This window comes from Diceros bicornis, chromosome 7, assembly GCF_020826845.1.
Source record: "Diceros bicornis minor isolate mBicDic1 chromosome 7, mDicBic1.mat.cur, whole genome shotgun sequence".
Taxonomy (NCBI): Eukaryota; Metazoa; Chordata; class Mammalia; order Perissodactyla; family Rhinocerotidae; genus Diceros; species Diceros bicornis.
In genome coordinates this window covers 56,531,958-56,545,458 of record NC_080746.1, presented here as the reverse complement: position 1 = coordinate 56,545,458, position 13,501 = coordinate 56,531,958, and the positions used below count along the sequence as shown (strand labels likewise).

The following is a 13,501-nucleotide window of genomic DNA, read 5'->3' as shown; positions in this document are numbered from 1 at the left end:
ATCTTTAGAAAACTGTGGTGGACCTCTATTGTTTTGTCTGCCTGGCACCCATTCTTTCTTCTGATTCCCCCACTCTAATCCTGTGGTTCCAGTAGGGCCTAGAAATCCTAGTATCCCTCACCCTTGGCACAGAGGTGGATATGTCACTCAAGCCAGGGCAAAGGGAGATTTTGCAAATTGGAATTAAGAGAAGGGGCTCAGTCCCTCTCAGATGGCAAAATTGTGAGATGGAGTCAGAAGCTATTGGTAGCCATGTCCCTTGCTGTGTGGAGGAAGCCAGTCTGTGGTCTGTAGACTGGCAAGAGAGGAAGGCTTGGGTGTGGGAGTGGTGAGAAGGCTGAGGAGAATAAGAATGCAGTGTACTTTGTAGCACTATTGTGCCTATTTCCAGTTGTCCTGGAGGCCCAGCTGCAACTTCCCCCTTGTTATGTGAAGCAATAAATTTGCCTTTTGACATTTTTGGGTTTCTGTCCCTAGTAACCAAAAAAGTGTTGCCTGACCTAGAAATCCTTAGTTTTCTATTGGATGGGACTTTGTACTATGTTCAGATATAAGGCTACTCCAGGTCCTGGGCCCCTGGAACATTCCTTTACTTCTCATGTGTTTAGTATTTTTACAGTTTACTAAGTGGTAGTTTTAAATTGCTCCTCACAACGACCCTTTGTGGTAGACAGGGCAGGGTTATCCCTATTTTGCCCAAAGTCACCTAGTCTGTGAGAGGTAGAGCAAGGTCTTGAACCCAGGATGTGGCTAGTACTCTTTCCAGTATGCCAGTCTCTCTGTCCACTTGGGCAAGAGCATTGGACTGGCTCAGAATATGTTGCTCATTCATTCAACAAATACCGTTGAGCCTGTGCTAGGGCCAAGCATCGTTCTCTTTCCCAGTGTACAGTGTTGAATGAGACACAGTCTCTGCCCTCACAAAACTGATAATCCAGTGTGAATATAGACCAGTAAACAGGCAATTAGAATAAAGGGTGGTAAATGTGATGGTAGGGGGAGTACAGGGTCCTCCTGAAGCAGAGCAGAGGGGCACTAAACCCGACGAGAGTTAGGAAAGGCTTCTCAACAGGGTCACTGCCAGCCCATGTGGCGCCGTTTTGTGAATCAGAAAAAAAGGTGCCCTTTCCTCAAAATACTTAACTGCCAACTGCAGGAAAGTTGTCATAAAAGTGTATAAATCTGTAATATCTATGCTGCAATTGGCACACCCTCGGTATGTGCAGTGTGCACCCTGCACAACTATGTGTGGCATCCTGCTTCCCAGAGGAAATCACATTTAGGCTGAGATCTAAAGGGCGAAAGTGAGTTAACAGACACGCAACCGGTAGGCCTGGCATGTCCAAGAACTGGATCTGCTGTCAAACATGTCATTATTTATTTAGGCAGCACAGCCCTCCTGTGGCTGCTCTTGTGTCCTCATGGACGCCACACCCTTTTCCCTTCGCAGTAGCCTGGTCTCCCGGGAAGCCCAGAGCCTTTTCTCCCTGCAGGTCATGTAATCTCCCTAGTCCTGTTTGTCTACCAAGACTAGGTTCAGAGTTTGTTTCTGGACCATAGCCCTCAGTGGTGCTTAATTCAAACACGAAGGAACCCCAAGAGAAAACCTGATCCTCTCTGGGAGGGGCTAGCCTGGAAGATACCGTATCTGAAGGCCAGAACTGTGGAGCCTTCTCCTGATTGGCTGCTGATTATGCCGTTCCCTTGACTGCAGTTTTTTTTGTCGTTGTTTTTTAACTGGTGTTTTCTTAGCTCAATAGGAGAAATAAATGAGAGGGGAGCATGGAACCCTGTTGTTCTTAGAATCCTAAAATATTAGGCCTGGGAGAAATCCCACAGTGTGCTGTCCCCTCCCGGCATTCTTATCTAGGTGAAAATAAACAGCAAACGCAAACTTAAAAGAGAGTAGAAATGGTTTGTTTTTACAAGAGAAAACTGGAAGAGGGTGTGGTGAAGGACGGAGACAGCTCGGTCCTCTTGGCTTTGGTAACATTGGGGGTTCCTGTGTTGACAGAATGTATATGAATCTCAGATCTTTTAGAACCAGCTGACAGGTGGAACTATTTTCCTTCCCGGATCATCTGCACCCTATATAAGATAGAACAGAGTCACATTTCGATGCCCTGGGTGTCTTGATCATGAAATTAGCTCAACTTAGAGATGTTACCAGTCCCCATTACTATATTCTCTTGCCTATCATTAATGCTTATGATGTTATGTTATGTTACATTGTGTTGTGTTATGTTACATTGTGTTGTGTTATGTTATATTACATTATACTATATTATTCCTGGGTTCACTGGAAATGCTTTTCATCCTACGCCTCCTCTCTTTCATGCCTCTTGGCAGGCTCTTCCAGGATTATTTTAGGGAAGCTGCTAGAATCTTAGACTGTTCAAATGGAAGAACTTTAGAATGTCTGGCCTAGCTCTGCAGATTACAGCCAAGGAGCACAGGCCCAGAGGGCATTGAGTGACAAAGGTCAGCTAGGGAGTTAGAGACAGAGCTTAGGTGTCGTGTCAAAGCGTTTTTGCCACACCTGACACGCTCTCTTTTGCCGGGTGATTAGGTTGGAATGAATTTTGGCATGGTTTTAAAAAGCCTGCTGTCTTATCTCTCTAGTGACAAATCCCTCTTTCCCAGTTCCTTCGACTTCCCTTTTTCCCTCTCAAATTTTGACTCTGATCCAGGAGCCACAACAGGTGTCGGGCCTGCCTCTCAGCAAATCCTGAATCTTGGCTGGCAGGGTACTGGAGGTGGAGTGTGAGCTTGTGCCACACTGTTGGCTGCCAGATCAGTTTCAAGGTCTCTCTGGTAACCTCCAAGGCCAATTCTACTAAAAGACTCCTTCCTCCTTGAAGCATCCAGTAATTGGCATGAGGAAAGTCTTCAGAAGTCTCCTCTGAGCTTCTGAAGGGTGAGGGATATTTTATTGCAAACTACCTTGAACTCCCTAAAGATTGTTCTCTTTTGTACTTACTAAGCTTGACACAATATTAATATACAATAGAGGCTATGAAAACATGCCTATTGTTGATGATAATGGTAATAAAAACTCTCCCGACTATCTGAAACCTTCCCAGACTCAGTCATTCCCTTGGAGAGGGCGGGGTTGCTGTAGTGCTGAGTGCAATACCTTTTACAGGCTCAACAAATATTTGTAATAAATATGCAAAATAGGCCTCAGTTTAAGCTTGAATTATGTTCACTTTTTGAATTCACACGGTGTGGGCATGTCCAGTGTGGCAGGCACGGGGAGTACACTGCTCAGATCTCCCACACGGAAAGCCTACTGGGAGGAGTGTAGTTAGCTGACAGCCTCTGGCTGCAGCATTCTTCACAATCAGTGTTTATACCATGATCATGCTCTCCCTGTCCTTCTCCCTGTCAATGACTGAACACTGCACACAAGCCACAGCCAGGCCATTCCTGCCCAACATGAGGCTCCTCTAATGGGCAGTCTGTGCTCTGCTGCTCCCCATTAGCCCGGCTGAGACTTGCTCAGAGCTGCATTGAAGTCTGAGCCGTCTCCTGCCCGCTCCTCCTTCCTTCCTCTCTCACAGGTGTCAGAACTGCATCACAGTCTGAGGCTCTCCCACCTACTCCTGTTCTCTCACCTCTTTGTCCTTCACAGGTGTTTCCCTCAATAAATCTCTTGCACTTCTTACTCCATCTTGGCATCCACTGCCTGGAGGACCCAACAGGCACTTCCAACCTAGACGGCCCAACTCACCAAAAGTCTATTTTTCATGAGGGCTTTAGGTCTCTCCTGGGAGGGAGTTTGTCCTAAGGAAATTGAGGAGACAAGCAATGTGGGTCCAGTAACAGAATCTTCAAAATCAAAGAAGAATGGTTCTAAGTTCAACATTAGGTTTATCATGCAGGTTTGTTCCCTGGCCTTGCTGCAGACCTACCCCTACCCTCACCATTGGCTCATGCTTAGTAATTTGTGGAGAGGAATGGGGGTGAGGAGGAATCAGCAAACTGGAGAAGAGCTGCCTTACTAAAAACTGAGTCAAAGGGCATAAATAATACCTATTGGAAGCCCATGTGACAAAGTATAACATGATGTGGGGAGAAAGGTATTCTCCCCTCTGCACAATCCATGTACCGGGTCCTGTGTACTGGGGACCACAGAAGGGTCAGTGTCACCTGGCATCTCAACCACATAGCATGTGAGAATCACTCTCTGGGTCTCCCAAAAATTAAGAGGAGCATTTCTCAAGGAGCTAGGGTCCTTTATTAAGAGGCAGAGACAAGAGCTTGCAAGGCTATATACAAATTTGAATCACAGACTATCAGAACTAAAAGGACCTATAAAGATCATCTAGTCTGCTGGTTCTCAAACTATGTTCCACAGAGATTCTCAAGGGCCTGGGAGGAGGAGTGCTACAGATGAAATGTAAATGTATGGTAGTTCAAATAAGCGAGAGGTTAATTTGATGCAAAAAGGTTTTCAATAAAAGTTAGAGGATGAGTAAATGAATTAACCAGTCTAGGTCAAATGGCTAATAATTGGAGGAGCTAAGATAAGAATCATGATTTCCTGGCTTCTTGTGTGCCTTTATATGGGACTTTTGCTGTTACTTTTGTAATGTGATGGCTGTGAGCAAATTACTCAGAATGGAAAGAATTTGGGGGTCATAGTGTATGTTTTGTCTCTATATTCCTACTCCTGGGAGGGGGACAGATTGCATCTGCCTTTTGGATGCAACTGGGTGACTCTAAACAAGTATGCTCTTCCTGGAGTCTGGTTTTCATTATTTTTATATCCTCAGGCTCACACGTCAGCCGGGGCAAAGATGCTGACAGAAAGGCCTAATGGAAGGAAGATGTTTGCTTCTAATTTAGAATGAGAACCACCACACCCCACAGATCAAAACCCATGGAAACTTCCAGTGCCCTGCAGCAACATATACAGCAGAATTTCTGAGTGAGTTCTAAGAGACACTTAATATGCTCTTGGAAAAGGATTCCATATCAATACTTTGGGGAATGTTCCATATTATATCCTTGTCTTGGAGATTCATGTTGCACATAGAAAAGTCTCTGAGGAGCTCTGCAAAAGATGTCTATTTAACGTTAATCCAATGTTTTGTAAACTTGCTTGTTGGTGGAAACTTTTTGTTCGTGGAATATCAGTTATCATCATCCAGAACACACTTGGGAAATGATGAGGTAAAGACTATTGACTGGGAACAGAAGAATCTGGGTTGTGATCCTGGCTTTGCCACTAACTTGCATTTTTCACTCTTTTTTGGACTTCATTTTCCTCATCTGCAAAAGGAGAGGGTTAGAGTCAAAGATCTAGAGAGAAAAAAAGGACTATTATTTATTGCATACTTACTCTATGACAGGCACTAGTGTGCCATCTGGGATTCAGGTTTAAAAGGGCCCCATGCTTGGTTTAATCCTCTGCTGTCACCATCTTGCAATTCTTAATTTTTAAACAAGGAGGCTTGCATTTTCATTTTGCACTGGGCCCTGCAAGTTATCTAGCTGGTCTGTGTAGGTAGACAGATAGGTAGGTAGATAGATAGATAGATAGGTAGTTTTTATCTCTAATCTTTTTTTTTTTTTTTTTTTACTATCTGACCCTTTATTTATTTATTTATTTTTAACAATTTATGTTTTATTTTATTTATTTATTTTTTATCTTTCATAATGCTTCTTTTTTTTAAATTTTTTGTTTATTGCAGTAACATTGGTTTATAACATTGTATAAATTTCAGGTGTACATCATTATACTTCTATTTCTGCATAGATTATATCATGTTCACCACCCAAATACTAATAACAACCCATCACCACACACATGTGCCAAATTATCCCTTTCGCCCTCCTCCCTCCTCTCTTCCCCTCTAGTAATCCCCAATCCAATATCTGTCTCTATGTGTTTGTTTATTGTTGTTATTATCTACTACTTAATGAAGGAAATCATACGGTATTTGACCTTCTCCCTCTGACTTATTTCACTTTGCATAATACCCTCAATGTCCATCCATGTTGTCACAAATGGCTGGATTTCATTGCTTCTTATGGCTGAGTAGTATTCCATTGTGTATATATACCACATCTTCTTTATCCATTCATCCCTTGATGGGCACTTAGGTTGCTTCCAAGTCTTGGCTATTGTGAATAACGCTGCAATGAACACAGGGGTGCATGTATCTTTACGCATTGGTGTTTTCAAGTTCTTTGGATAAATACCCAGCAGTGGGATAGCTGGATCATATGGTAGTTCTATCCTTGATTTTTTGAGGAATCTCCATACTGTTTTCCATAGTGGCTGCACCAGTTTGCACTCCCACCAACAGTGTATGTATCTCTAATCTTCACATCAGTCTATTGAGAATGTATGTGCATTATTATTTGTGATATACAGATATGGAAGCTGAGAATGAAAAAGGTTAAATAACTTGCTCAAGGGCACACAGAGAGTGAATAGCAGAGCCAGGATTCCAATCTAATCCATTTGGCTCTAAAGCTTTTGTTCTTCTCCACTAGACCAGCTACCAGTGCAAACATTCTATGATTTTAAGATTCTTTTGTTCTTCAAACTACTGCTAGATCTATCTCACCTTTCAAGTAACAGAATAACTGTATTAATCCTATTTACCTTCTGAGTGGCTAAATGAATTAGTGATGGACTAGATGTCAGTGAATGAATGTCTAGATGACCGGTAATGAATGGCTATAGAAGCTAGACACAGAGTCCAACAAAACTGGTTCTGCCATTTACTAGTCATGTGACCTGGGACAGCCCACCTGACTTCTCTGTCTTGGTCTACCTCATAGGTGTGTTGTGAGGATTAAATGAAATAATTCGTTGCCTACCCTATGATAATCCCTCAAAAGATTATTACTATTCTTTCATTAACCGTCCAGGCTAGATCTGCTGTTGTGATATCAGAGCTTCAAGCATTGGAACCATTTGATCTGGCCAATAACAAGGGCAAGAACATTAGATTTCTTTACTATTTTTCTAAATCAAATCAAATTAAAATTTTATTTTTCTAATTCACATCAAATTAAATTTAGCTTCACCCCCACCTGCCAGGTTGGTGGGACATCCAATTTCAGAGCTTTTGTGGGGATGCAAAAACCCCAGGGCTTATCCAATCTAGAAAATCTGGGGCGCTGTCCTCAGTCCATTGTAGTTGTGGCTCATTGTCCAAGCAGGTGTGTTCCAGTCAGACATATCTGGCCAGTTGCTCAAGGCATCTACTCCTTCCATTCTAAATCTGGCCACCAAGAATTCCTGTAAGGTTCCCAAAGCCATGGCTTGTGTTCATTCCCCAGGTGTCCTTGTAGTCATCACTGCCAGAGACACTGGGAGAGTGCCAACTGCAGGCCCTACCCCCGCTCCATCCTCCTGCTTTGTAGAGCCCAACTCCGCTCCCTTTGATCTTCAGAGTGTCCCCCCTCCCAAACAATCCAGCTCTCCCCTTTCAAGAATGTGTATGTTGGAACCAGAGACCTCTAAATGTTTTCTCCCCCAGGTAAAGAAAGCCACCCAACGGGGCTGGCCTGGTGGTGCAAGCGGTTAAGTGGGTGCGCTCCGCTGTGGCGGCCCAGGGTTCGCCGGTTCGGATCCCGGGCGTGCACCAATGCACTGCTTGGCAAGCCATGCTGTGGCGGCGTCCCATATAAAGTGGAGGAAGATGGGCACGGATGTTAGCCCAGGGCTGGTCTTCCTCAGCAAAAAAAGAGGAGGATTGGCAGATGTTAGCACAGGGCTGATCTCCTCACAAAAAAAAAGAAAAAAAAAGAAAGCCACCCAACCTACAAAGGAGTAACTGCCCATCCAAAAAGGGTACAGAGGGAAATTTTCTTTAAGTCTTTTTACTAAGTCCCCAGCAGAAAAATTGTTGATTTAATTCATTCAATTTATACAATGTTCTCAAACATTTTCATCTTCTGTGAAGACTCATATGACCCTTTCTCCCTTGGCCACTATGTTTCACGTCTAAGCCTGTATGTCTTATCTTTACTGCAAACTGAGGAAGCGGAGAGGGTGGGAAAGTGACAGGACTAGACAGATTATGTTGCTGATTCTCTCCATTTTTGGGTGAGCATTGTCGCAACCAACTGTTTGGAATTCCACATTTCTGATCTTCTGAACATCTTGGGAACAATGAGAGCAGTGGGTGTCAAAAACACAGGCTTTGGAAGCCTTGATTTATGGGATAAATATTTATTTACGTTTATATGTAATGGCACAGAGGGCTTGGTGACAGGTATTGGAACAGGCTCAGACACTGATGTCCATGGAATAGGTAGAGGAAGAAAGTGTTGGGCCAATAATTTTTTCCGCTAGTGCAGACAATTATCCCGAGTGTCTACCAGATCAAGGGCACAATTAGAATCTTGCTCTAAAGTAGCAGCAGAGCTATAGACCTGGAGTGCTGGGCCCTCTAGTGGCTGGTTCTTATTCAGTGAATGTAACTGGCTGTTTTCTACCCTGCCAGTCTCTATCACTGCCTTGTTTTCTTTTTGGTTTTGCTAGAACCACACTAACTGCCTCCACCTATATTCTATCATCCCATCCCTCTATCATTGCTGACAACTACTTTGGAACAGGCTCAGTGCTAGAGCACTGTTCTTGAGGGACAGATTGGTTCCCTTGGAAACAGACGGAGATGGAGAGCATCATGCAGGTTTTTTGGGGGAGTGCTCATGGGAGATGCAACAGTAAGGAAGTGAGGAAGTGGGAGTGGGCAGAGCGAGAAGCTAACTAACAATGTGGTTGCAGCTGAAGCCTCAGCTGATCTTACACAGAGTTCTGGAGCTGAGATGGCCCCTCAGAGTTATCCCAAATTGATGCGATGGAACCAGACCTTTGTTATCTCTGCATCAGTCTGTCATTGGTGAGCCACCCCCAGGAGGGGGTATAGCCTTGGGTGAAATAGTTCCCTGTGGCCCAGGCCAGCACACAGTGAAGGATGCAACTGTGAGCTGTCAGCAGTGCACGTTCCCAGCAGCTGGGTGATGAGTACATTGGCCCCAAAGATCTGGGCAGAGCCCCACTCTATCCATTCCTGGGAAGTTGCAATCACATTCATGGGCTTCCTGAGCACTTATTTTGTACCTCTCTTGTGTCAGTTTCCTCTTGATGAAGGAGGAAAAGTTCAGAAATGGAAGTCAGGAGACATAGACTCTACCACAGACTCCTGCTGCGTGACCTTAAGTATGTTGCCTAAGTTATCTGGCCTCAGCGCTAGCAAGAGAGTTCAATAACAATCCTTCACCATTTATATTTTACAAAGTGCTCTCACATTCACTTTTAATTGAATCCCCTGGACCAAAATCTCTAAACCAAATGAGATAAAGGAGACAGAAATATTTTGAAAGGTTGGAAGCACCATACACATGTGAGAGATTATTTAGCACAATACTCATAATAAATGTTGATTCATTCCACCAATATTTATTGAGCATCCCCTTTGTGCCAAGGCTTCTCCTGGTTGATGGGGGCATAGAGATGCATTAGACACGGTCCCTGCCTGCACGTTTTTGTTTTGTTTTGTTTTGCTTTTTTTGTGAGGAAGATCTGCCCTGAGCTAACATCCGTGCTAATCCTCCTCTTTTTGCTGAGGAAGACCGGCTCTGAGCTAACATCTATTGCCAATCCTCCTCCTTTTTTTTTCCCCCAAAGCCCCAGCAGATAGTTGTATGTCATAGTTGCACATCCTTCTAGTTGCTGTATGTGGGACGCGGCCTCAGCATGGCCGGAAAGCGGTGCGTTGGTGCGCGCCCGGGATCCGAACCCGGGCCGCCAGTAGCGGAGTGCGTGCACTTAACCGCTAAGCCAGGCAGGGGCCGGCCCCTGCCTGCACGTTTGCATTGTCTCTAAGAGGGGAAAAGACATGCCGAGAGAGTCCGATGTGATACAAATTATTATAGAATTATAAACAGGGCAGTAAGATGAGTGAAAGAAGCCTCAGCCTATGTAGAGGAGGGGCAGAGGGGGGTTAAGAAGTAAAGCTTCATAGAAATGGAACATTTTTATTGGTAGATAAATGGAAGTGGGTGAGGTAATCCTTGCCCCATGAAGGCTGGGATTGTGCCTATCTTGTTTGTTGCTGTATTCTTAGTGCCATACACAACGCCTGACATCTAGGTACTTAATAAATATTTGTTGAATGAGTGAATAAATGATTAACCAAGAGCAGAGCTGTAAGCCTGTAGCTATCCCACAGAGCTTTATTGAGATGTATTTAAATAATCTCATCCTCTTTCCAGTTGAGGGAGAGACACCAATGATTCACATTAGATTCTTTTTTAAGATTAAATCTTTCTAATCTCCCAGCAGATTCTGTGGCTGGCTTCTCTGTTCCCCTTGCCCCAGTGTTGAGATTCAGTGCTGTAGGGACTCAGGGACCCTCACCCAAGAGCTGTCCCGATTGGTTTATTATTCCCATAAGCATTGTGACAATGCCCTGTCTTCTCTTTGAGGCATCTTGGTTGGGGGTAGAGGAGCTGGGCAAGAATGAGATTGTGACTACTTTACCTGATCCCTGAAGGAGAACAGAGAGGCTAGTCTGTAGGCACTCTCAAAGGAACAGTGGGGAAAATAGGGGCTTTGAACATCAGGCAAGTCTTTGTTAAAATCTAGACAGCTCCATGTATTAAGTGAATGTTAACAAGCTGTTTCACCTCTCAGCTTCTGTTTCCTCATCTATAAAATGATGATTAAAAAAATTATCTCAAGAGCTTCTGAAAGGGTGAAATAAGGTAACATGCAAATTCCCAGCACAGTGCCTGGCAGAGATTGGCTGCTCAACAAATATTAGTTTTTCTTCCCTTTTTGTTTCCTGTTCACTAATTTCTGACTCTCCTGCTCCAAGGAGCTCATTCTCTGTCACAGTTTAACCACTGCCACAGGTGGATTCTCTGATTTCATCAGGCAGATCATGTTCGTGGTTTCTTAGTGGCACTGAAAGAGGATTCTTTTTCCTGCACAAGGTTGGCTGAAAGCCTTGTTTTGTCTATTTCCCCTATGCCTCAACCAAAATCTTGGATATTACCATTCCAATGAGAGAGACCAGACTCACCAGTGCTAGAAAATAAAATGAGCAAAAGTCACACTCCCAGGACAGGCTTAGTTATACCCACAAGTCTCCCACCTCCAACCCCCCAAAAACATGATCTTATCAGAGTAACAGCACTTCTTCCTTCTTGGCAGAGCTGTACCTTTTTTTTTATCATGACCAATCGTGGAGGAAAAGTGAGGAGGGTGGGCTGAAGACCACTAGCTGTCCACCAAAATCCATTCATTCCTTCCATAGTGATAGAGGTCTGGCTGGGACATGACTGCCCGGATAGGAGCCTCATTTGCCAGCTCCCCTTCCAGCTGATTGTGGCCATGTTACTAAGCCCTTGTCAATGGATGTGAGCAAAAGGAATGTATTCAGCTTTTGCCTTGCTTGCTTAAGAGTAAATCTCTAGCCCTGGACTTCTTTCTTTCTCCTCACTAACTAGAAATGCTTCAACCAGAGTGAACTTGGAAGCTACATGTTGAGGATGGCAGTCATCATCCTAGGTCCCTGAATGACTGAGGAGAGCAGAGCAATCCACCTACTTGGAATGCTGCCTTGGACCATACTACATTGGACCTCCTAATCAAATCCTACCAGTTCTTTATATCCTTTCTCAAATCTCCAGAAAATGTTCATGAATACTTCTCTCTACTTTTCTCTTTTTCTTTTTGGTGAGGAACATTAGCCCTGAGCTAACATCCATTGCCAATCCTCCTCTTTTTGCTGAGGAAGATTGGCCCTGGGCTAACATCCATGCCAATCTTCCTCTACTTTATATGTGGGCCCCCTACCACAGCATGGCTTGAATCTGAACCTGTGAACCCCATGCCGCTGAAGCAGAGTGCACCAACTTAACCAATATGCCACCGGGCTGGCCCCTTCCCTCTCCTTTTCTTGACCTCACATTAGTATCTGTTTTCCACATTTTCTGGTACTTAACTATATTTTTTCCTGCTTGGTTCTACTTGGTGTTATCTTGTTTTGTTTTTTATTTGGTGTGTGCTTTTTGTCTCTTAAATTAGAAGGAGCTCCCCAGATGTGATGCTCTGCTTCTGCTCCTGTTTCCCCAACAGCACAGCTGTAGTGGATGCTGATAGATCCCCGCACAGGCCCCCTGCCCCAGCTGCTGTGAATGTTGCCTGCCATCAGCTCAGAGCGGCTTCCTTCTCCAGATTTGGCCTCAGCCAAATGGAGCCACCCCTGAGAGGTTAAATGCCCCTGTAGCAGCCAGCAGCCAATGATGACTGACATGGGGTAGAAAAGGATAGCCACAAAAGGTGGGGCCAATTTTGTGATGAAAATTGAGCTTCAGAACCTTCCTGAGGAACCAGACTCTTGGTGATCTCCAACCAAGGCAACTTCCTTCCTTAGCTTTCTTCCACTGCTGTAGCCTGTAATAGCTCAAAGGTGCCACCCTTCTCCAGAGAATTGACCTCAGCTGATGCGATCCTCCTTCCAACCCTTCTCTTGTCCCCCCTCTCCACCAGGGTGGCCTGCAACCAATGACTGACTGATATGGGGACATAAAAGCCCAGTCCCCTTGCTTCAAGAGGGTGTAATCCTGCTGTGTGATTTATGCCCAGCAACGTGTAACAGTTCCCTGTGGATCAGGCCAGGCCTAGACATGACCTGAGACACTCGTCGTTTGTCTCTTTCCCTTTTCTATCTACTTCACTCTTTCCCTTGTAGGATTTCCCTAAAAAGTGTTCCCTCAGTAAATACCTATCTCAGGCTCTGCTTCTGGGGACTCCAACTTCAATCAATTGGTGTCAATACTCTGCCATCATTTTCCCAAATCACTTTCCCATTCATTTCTAGGGACTGTTCAATCCACACTCTGGGCTGGGTGTGCCATGGTGCCAAAAGTGGATTGAGGGTGCTGCAGGGGCTAGATGAAGAAAAACTGGGCTCTGCTGAAGTAGTTGTAAGGAATACCAACTAATAAGGGTTGTTATGAGGGTAGTAAAACCTAAATGAGTTAATGTGTATAAAATGCTTAGACCACTGCCTGACATGTAGTAAATGCTCTGAAGTATGAGGGCAAGGATTTCTTTGATCTTTTTTGTTCACTTATGTTTTCCAAGTGTGCCTAGATGAGTGCTTGGCACATATTAGGCCCTCAATAAATACCTGTTGAATGAGTGATTTTTGAAGTTTTGCTTTGAGGGCTGAAGGCGATGTGCTGGGGTCTGGTCAGCAGAGGGCAGAACCAGCGCAGACAAAAGATCCTGTGGCCATAGTGGGATAGAACTAATCCCAGACATTTGGGGTGGGGTGGAGCTGGGGGCAGGGCTGAGGGGAGTACTTACATCATAGAACATTAGAATGTTTAAATGATACCACCTTAAAGTCCTAGAATTTTATTTAGTCCGACCCTGGGTGTGTGTAATGAGGTATACCGAGCCCCTTTGTGAATTCAAATAAGTAGCTCCAGACTCTGAGATCCCTGGAGTTGCCCT

At 44.4% G+C, this 13,501-nt stretch overlaps 1 long non-coding RNA gene across 1 annotated transcript in view; it reads left to right on the top strand.

Moving 5' to 3' along the window:
* LOC131408643 (uncharacterized) overlaps positions 1 to 13,501 on the top strand; it is a 48,932-nt gene that overhangs the window by 34,065 nt on the left and 1,366 nt on the right. Inside the window, exon 2 of the long non-coding RNA XR_009220800.1 lies at positions 4,779 to 4,933. This is a non-coding gene — a long non-coding RNA (uncharacterized LOC131408643). The remainder of the gene's footprint in view (positions 1 to 4,778; positions 4,934 to 13,501) is intronic.